Source organism: Dasypus novemcinctus, chromosome 19 (assembly GCF_030445035.2).
Source record: "Dasypus novemcinctus isolate mDasNov1 chromosome 19, mDasNov1.1.hap2, whole genome shotgun sequence".
NCBI classification, from domain to species: domain Eukaryota; kingdom Metazoa; phylum Chordata; class Mammalia; order Cingulata; family Dasypodidae; genus Dasypus; species Dasypus novemcinctus.
In genome coordinates, this window is record NC_080691.1 from 68451473 (window position 1) to 68460257 (window position 8785).

General features: G+C 36.1%; 1 pseudogene; it reads right to left on the reverse strand.

The window, feature by feature from the left end:
• Positions 1 to 274: 274 nt before the first annotated feature.
• Positions 275 to 6418, reverse strand: LOC101417406 (olfactory receptor 4C6-like; annotated as a pseudogene).
• Positions 6419 to 8785: the final 2367 nt, after the last annotated feature.

Below are 8785 nucleotides of genomic sequence, written 5' to 3' on the forward strand. Positions count from 1 at the left end.
ATTAAGCCCCATCCTTATTCAGTTTGGAAACACCTGACTAATAACATCTTCAAAGAATGATGTGAGGAACAGGGTAGGGCACAAAATGTGTTGGAGATGTCAGCAGAAACATGTTTAGGGAGAACATTGCATCATAACCTGATGTGAATGCCTATGTGATACTACTGACTACTGGGTACACAATGGATTGGAGTGGATGGTGAGGGTAAGTGCTCAGTGTATTTGAAGAAAATATTTGCTTTTAGCACATAAGCTAGTGACCATTCTGGGTTCCTCATTTCATCCAAAGTTTCCTCATGGTATTTTTCACCTCTGCATTCCCCAGGGTATATATCAAGGGATTTAACATGTGCTCAATAATTGTAAAGGACACAGCCATTGCCTTGTCTATGGGGTAAGTGGTCACAGGCCTCACATACAAGAAGATACATGGCACAAAGTACAAGATGACCACAGTGACGTGGGAGTCACAGATGGAAAGGGTTTTGCACTACCCTTCAGAGCTGCAAAGGATGACCACATAGGAGGCAATGAGCACAGAGGAGATGGTTACACACATCAACCCACTCCTGAGGATGACAAGGAGGTCCAGGATGTGGGTATCCATGCAGCCCAGTTTCAACAATGGAAACAAATCACACATAAAGTGATCAATGATATTGGAACTACAGAAGGGTATTTGGTACTTAAACAGAAGCTGTGTCATTGCATGCATACATCCCCCAACCCAGGCTAACCCAGTAGCAGGAAGCACATCTGAGGAGTCATAATGGTCTGATAGTGCAGGGGCTTACATATGGCCACATAGCATTCATAGGCCATAACAATGAGAAGGGTGATCCCCACACCACCAAAGAAATGTTCTGCAAAGAGCTGGGTCATGCAGCTTTCCAGGAAGTTGATAGTGCTTTTGGAGAAGGAGTCCACAGTCATCTTGGGAGCAATGATGGAAGAGTAGGTAACATCCATGAAGGACAAAGAAGTAAGGAAAAAATTTGTAAGTGATCTCAGACTCTGACTTGTGGTCATGGTTGCCACAATGAGCAGGTTTCCCATTACTGTGGCCACATGCATGGATAGTAACACAGCAGAGAATATTTTCTGCAGCTCTGGAGTTTTCATAAAACCCAAAATAATTGTTTTGACTCTCCATTTAATATGTGGTTATGTAACCACGTTGCTATGAGCTGTAAAACCAGCAATAGCAATATTATATTTAATTAGTAATCATTTAGGGTCTTGGGGACTTTTTGTGCTGCTTCACTCCCTCCCCCCTTTTTTTAAAGATTTATTTTATTTATTTATTTCTCTCCCCTTCCCCACCATCCCTGTTTGTTCTCTGTGTCTATTTGCTGTGCGTTCTTCTTTGTCCACTCCTGTTGTTGTCAGCGGCATGGGAATCTGTGTTCCTTTTTGTTGCATCATCTTGTGTCAGCTCTCCGTGCATGCAGCAGCATTCCTGGGCAGGCTGAACGCTGGGCTGCTCTCCTAATGGGGTGCACTCCTTGTGCGTGGGGCTCCCCTATGCAGGGACACCCCTGCGTGGCATGACACTCCTTGCGTGCATCAGCACTGCACGTGGGCCATCTCCACATGGGTCAAGGAGGCCTGGGATTTGAACCGCAGACTTCCCATCTGGTAGAGGGATGCCCTAACCACTGGGCCAAGTCCACTTCCCTGCTTCACCTTCTTTTGACCAACTACTTTTATCCATTTCTACAGCAAACAGCTGCTCACAATTATAGCCTGGCAGCAGCTTGATCCTATAGATCCTCCTGACAACACCTCATCTCATGAACTTATCTCTTGCTCTCTCTCCTGGCACTTGCTGTTTGAGACATTTTGGGGAACTTGCTTTATCATTCTAGTGCATAAACATACCTGGAAATATGAGGAAGTTAACGCTTCTCAGGGAAACACTTGCTCATTAGGATATAAGAGCTAGTAGAAAAATTCTAATTAGCTTAACAAAATAGTGGGTTAACTTTCATTCCTTCCCATTTTTCACTCTTACCAGTGCCTCTATTCAATTTTGCAAAAAAAAAATACCTCCTTACAAGCCCTTCTCTAAGCCTCTGCTTTTTGGGAAATCCAAGCAGGAGTGCTGACCTTCATTTATCACCAGGTATATTTTAGAACTTACAAAATCACATATGACTTTTCATTAATTTATTCAAATCCTTATTGAGAACCTAGAATATGTTAGTTGAAAGCCTATAAGATAGAAATGTCATATAACAAGGTCTCTCCACTTATTAACAACTTTACTCTTTCCATCTACATATCTTCCTTCTAAAATTGACTTATTATTATTACTATTATCATTGTTACATAGAGGTAATATTTAATGGGTCCCTGCTGTGTCTCAGGCAGTGGAATCACCCATGAGATATTTTCCTCATTTTATAAATAAAATACTGAAGTCAAAAGGAGTGAAAAATGACTGATTTCAAATCCATCTTTTCAGGGTGCTCAATATGTGTGAAACACTGTGCTTCATGATATAACTTTCATAGCAATCTAGTGAGATACATTTATGCTTCCTGTGCTCTTTTCATTCAACAAGACAATTGTGCAATTTTAACATACAGTTCTAACATGTTCTAATTATATATAAGAAAAATCTAATCCTAAAACTAGAAATCACAACCATTGACTTTGTTTCAAATATTTCTACTAAACATTTTTCAGATATGTCCCTGATTACAGAAACTAAAACCTTGAGTTTTTCCTCTGCTCCAGGAAGGCCCAGATCCACAACTTAACTGATACTATGTCTGCACATGAACCTGTATGAGTGCAAATTGTCCCTTCCACTCTTCCTTATGAAGTAGTGTTTCCAGATGGGACACAGGATTCTAAAGATAATAAAAACACCAGTAAAACAACACATTTGTTTTCCACTCACTTTGTGTCAGCAATGTAGCTGCTCAGTCATATGTATTATCCATTTTCCACATCATCCAAGGTGGCCAGTACTGCAAAATCCATCATGGAGATAAGGGAACTGAGGCTTTGAGACATTAAGCCTCTCATCTAAGGTGAGTGGGGATAATGAAATCAGGTAGTTTCATTTTGAAGCACACAGTCATTATTATTACACTTACACTGAAGAAATTAACAACAGTCTCTACCACCTAAATGCAATAGCTATTTTAGCCAAGAACAAATTGTACGGTTAAAAAAAATCAGCATCAGTAAGTAGAAAACTTCTTCTTACCAGGGCTATTTAGAGACTGTCTGTCATTCTGTTGGAATATATTAGAGGACTTTTTTTTAATGGGGATATAAATTATATGTTGTCTAAGACTCATCTAATTACTCAGAGGCCCATTCTTAATACCCTTCCCATGCTAAACAAAGTACACCACTCCTAGAAGCTCTTTGCAAATCTTCAACATGGACTAAACCCAGACTCTCCCATCTTGAGTCTGAGAACTTCAATAGTTCTTGAAGAGTCCTCATAAAGTACAAGGAATACATTCCTGGAAACCAGGATAACTGAATTTATTCAAGATTTTTACTCTACCTCCTTACCATACCTTGTTTCATTGCTTGTCACTGTGGGCTATTGTTTTCTCTTCTGGAATATGAGGTAGTTGTGGTTGATGTGTAGAACATCAGAGGCTCAAAGAAGGCATATCAGGGATGCTGCCCCTTTCAAACCTAGCAGCTCAGCTCTTACCCACATTGACTGTATATACTTCCAAGTAAGATTTCCTTGGAGTCATCTCATGATAAAATATTTTTAAGCAACGTGAAGTAGAATAGATAATAATGCTCCTTTTGTCTTAAACTCAATGAATATATCACACTTCCTTTTTGACTACTAGTATATATCAAAACATCCCAGTCTGACATTCAAAATCCTCCCCAATACAATCAACCTTCTCTTTTGTACTTCTCCTTCCCACCACAGACAGGACTATCTCTTACTGCTGAAGAACACACCTCAGTCTGTTGTGGCAAAGACCATAGATACAGAGTGAACAGATTTAGCTTCTCATCACAGTCAGGCCACTTTATGACTTCATATCAACTTTCCTAATCTTTAAATCCTGCAAAAATAAAATAATGCAATAATAAAGTCCTGATTTTCTCTTTTAATTACCATGAGACAATGTGAAGGAGGAAATATTTTGATGCTGTTTTTCTGGTGTAGTGGTTGATGATTAAAGAAAGTATGAAACGTGCTTAAAGTCTTTTAGAAGGCTCATCATTCATGCTGATAACCATCATCTTCTGCTTCCCCTCCAAGAATTTTACATTCTACATCACAGCATTATTGTGAAGATCAAAGTTAGTAGCAAGCATGAGATTCTATAGAGAGCACTATTGAAATATTCATCATAATTATTTTTCATCCTTATAAGCTGCTGACTTCCTGCTGCTTCTGACCATGCCCTTTGTTATCAGCCAAATCCATTATCATTCACCTCATTTCCTCCCAATGTTCCCTCTTGCCACTGTAACCTTGAGGATTTTTTACATTGCACCTATATAAGTTTGTACTGTGTGGCCATAATTAAATGATCTTCTCAGCTCAATTTTATATCAATTTCATGTTGGTCTTTTCTCTTTATGTGGGAGTTTAAGCATAGCTAATTCATTCTCATTTTAATAAATTCATAATCTGTGCTGTATACACACTAGTCATTTAATTAAATCCATCCATGAAATTGAAAAAAAAAAACTGCATTTGCATTAAACTCTGGGTTCCCAGCCACTATAACATTAAGTCCATGCCTCCCTAAATGAGCTTGCTATTGTGAAAACAGGTTCATTTCCATTGGCCTCTAGGCTCAAAGATCCAAATTAGCAATCTTACCATTTACAATCATAGACATGCATTAACCAAACCCATCTGCCAACCATACCTTGGACTTCCAGTTCAGGGTTGTATCATCGCTATCAGATATTCAGTATAACATTGTCTTTTTCTTTCTGTAATGAGTCCCAGTGAAGGAACATCCTTCAGAGTACTGTTCAAATAAAGAAGTGGGAAATTACATTTCCTTCAGTTGTCTATTGCTTAGACAGTAAATATTTCTAAAGTTCAATTGTATGGTAGACAATTTGGGGGATACAAGAAAATGGCCCATCCTTAAAGATGGAAACAGAATAAGCATAAATGAAACAATGTGCAAACAATGTAAGTTCCAGAATTGAAAGATATCAGTGTGACCCATCCATTCTAAATAAGATGAAATGGTTAGTCCTTGATATGAGAATTTAGAAAATTGAAAGTAAAGTAAACAGTAAGGGGAACAGCATGACTAGGCATGAAAAAAGAAAGGGCAAATGTGGTATATGTGGCCAACTTTGACATCACATATACCTGACCTCACTATGGACCTTCCAGTGATGGAATTGACTAGTTAATGTGGGCATATCATAAAATTTAGTCACATACACTCCTAGGTGCAGTGCTCCTTGAGTAGATGTGCCCAGCTTACACACAGTTCATTTTGGGAAAATGTAGTGAGAAATTTAGTCTTAACTAGATCTATGTAAAATTTCTGATTCTTTCTTCTGAGTACCTATTATATGTCTGACAAGCTCTCTGTGCCTCATTTTTTTCTCTATAAAATGGGAAAATAATAATCTTTATCTGAAATTGTGATTGCAAGTATTAAATTATTTTTTAAATCACTTGCATGTTTGGAGCATCATCCCTTTTCTTTTACCAGGATGAGGAGAATGATGTAGATCACCATTTTAAAACAGATCCTCTATCTTTAGGTTTCCAAAAAATATGTGTCTCCTTCAATTAAATGCCCAATTGACTAACTGGATATCATGATTCCTCAACACCTGTCAAGATGCAAGATTTGCATTTACTTTAAATTCAAATCTTCAAAAAACATTTTCTAAAATAGCCTGTAGTTCTAACAAAGGATTCTTTTGAATAAAGCTGGAGACTTTTTAACTGATATTTTTATAAAAGTAAAGCATGACCCTTGGAATGGTAGAGTAATTGAAAGCTAAAAGTCAAAGGACCACTCCCAACCACAAGCACTTACTCAACCCTGTATTAGCAGTTAAGTGCATGATCTTCAGGTACACATTTCTATGTAGCTGTCTTGTATATGTACATTCATTTATATAGTTAAACTATATAAAATTGTGTAAGATTATCATAATATATGTTGCATTATTACTTGAATATTTTAATTTAATAATGTACATGGAAATTATTTTACTTCCATATTTATTCTCTTTCCATTTTAATTGTTACATATGTTTCCATTTTATGGTTGCACCATAATTCACTTAACCAGTCCATTTTGCCTGACATTTATATTTTTCTAGTATTCTGCTTTTCACACAAGCTGCAATGAATATCACTTTACAGGCATCTTTACCTATTGGGTTTGAATATTTCTGTTAGAGAAATTCCTAAAAACATCATCACCATGTCCGGGTATGCATATTTTAACTTTAACATATTTTGTAACATTGCTATAACAAAATTCTATACCAGATTTTCTCCCAACAATGGTGTATTAAAACATCATTTTCCCTAACGTGTTACTAATGCTAAATATTATAAATCTTGCTTATGTTCACCAAACAATAAGGTAAAAAATGATATCTCATTTTAATTTGCTTTCATTCAGTCATTCTTTCATATAATTTCAATGAGGACATACATAAAATGACATAGTCAAGAAATTATTATTGATCTCCAGATAAAATCAAATGAAATACAATGTAAAATCTATACAGAGATATACCATCTATATACAAATATCCATATCAAAGTAAAATAAAAACAAGAAATTCCTAAGCACCTGATATTAACTAGGCATTTTGTTAGTTTGCACATATGATATCATTTAATCTTCATATCTGTCTATGATGAGGAACACTGTATGACTGAGAAAGTGGAAAATCATTGATTTCCTCAAGACCATACAGTTAATAAGTAACAGAGCCTAGCTTTGTATACAGGAATTTGACTTTACAGTTGATGTTTGTTTCCTGCAGCTGAATTTCTTATGGAGATAAATAATTTCTCCAATATCATCCTGGATAATAAGTGGTTCTAGCAATTGTTTAGTGAGTGCCTTGGATTATCATCAGTGAACCATTAGTGATTCTGTGTCCTTTGAAATGTCTAGTCCCCAAATACATGCAGCATCAATAGTCCATGTCTCTAATTAAAGCCTTTAAATAGGCTATTTCTGTTGGTAATTCTCCATAATTTACTTTGCTTTTCTTGAAAGATGAGAGCTTCCTAGTGGACATGGAATTATTTACAATAGCAATTTTTAAAAATGGAAATTATTATTACCATTTTAGATAGAAAAGTCAAAGTTGTCTACTTTCTGTGTCCATCTGCTGTGTGTTCTTCGGTGTCTGCTTGTATTCCCATTGGGCATCTCTGGGAAACTTCTGGAGTGGGAGAGAGGCAATCATTTTCTTGTACCACCTCATCTTCCTGTTCTACTATGTCTCATATTGTCTCTACTCTGTGTCTCCTGTTGCATCACCTTGCTGTGCCTGCTCTCCAAGTAAGCTGGCATTCCCACGTGGGGTGGCATTCCCACGTGGGGTGGCATTCCCACATGGGTTGGCATTCCCATCATGTGGGCCAGCTTGTCTTTACCAGGAGGACCTGGACATTGAACCCTGGCCCTCCTATATGGTAAATAGGAGCCCAACTGCTTGAGCCACATCTGTTTCCTGCTGTGAAGGTCTTTAATTAAAGAAAAACCTTACTTTCAAATTTTTAAAGTATAAGTTGAAGGTGAAGAACAGAAAGGAGTTTTTAAAGTTACTTAGATAGCTTATAGATAGCTAAAATAATATATACTTATATATATACACACATATGCACATAAACACACAAATACACATTTATAAAATCTACTTGTTGTTTACATGTTCACTAATCCAACAATTATTTATTGGAATTTCACTATGCATATAATTTATACATTTGTCTGCATAGTCACAGAACATCCTTGTTAAAAGTTTTGAAACTCCCTCTCTACTGCCAGTATTTTATTGCCAAACAGCAATGATTCAAACACCATAAGATGAATGATCTCCCTAAGTGTTTTATGTTTCTGCTATATGTATTTTCGTCCTTTCTCTTTCCATTCTCTCATAACATTCATCATCCATCATTGGTTAAAGGGTATCACATTATTTCTCAAATGGAGAATCATCCCATTTTGGGACGTAAATTCCCCAAAGGAATATTAGAGAAAATAAAAAAATTAATAAAATTCATTCTGCAAAATATATGTATTTCCCTTTGAAAAAGAAAGATAAAAGCATTTGGTTTTAATTAGCTAAGATGAAAATATTATGCACATGTGAAAAGTGCTGCTGCTTCTTTGCAATTCTCTTGTACTAGGTTAACTCCACCAAACATCTGAAAAATGGCATGGTATAAAAAAGTAGAAATAAGATATTATTTTAAAAAGTGATTTAGAAATAACTATGGAGAAATAGAAATAACTGTCTTTTTTTCTGTGAATCAATAATATTCTTTCTAGGAATAGACTATAAAGGAAAAAATTTTGAAAGGGAAAATCAATATTGACAATATATTCAACAAAATTATTAGCTGTGAAAAGTTATAAAATGCATGGATTGTCCAATGTTAGAAAAATGGTTAAGTAAAAATAGAGTGCATCACTTCCAGCTGTGTGTAGATTTTAAAAGAAATGTTTGTATATATTGTGTAATGTTGGAGGAAAACTCTTATTTTGTAATATTAAGCAGGAAAATCTGCATGTAATTTTGAGTACATAATACCTAAGCTAAATAC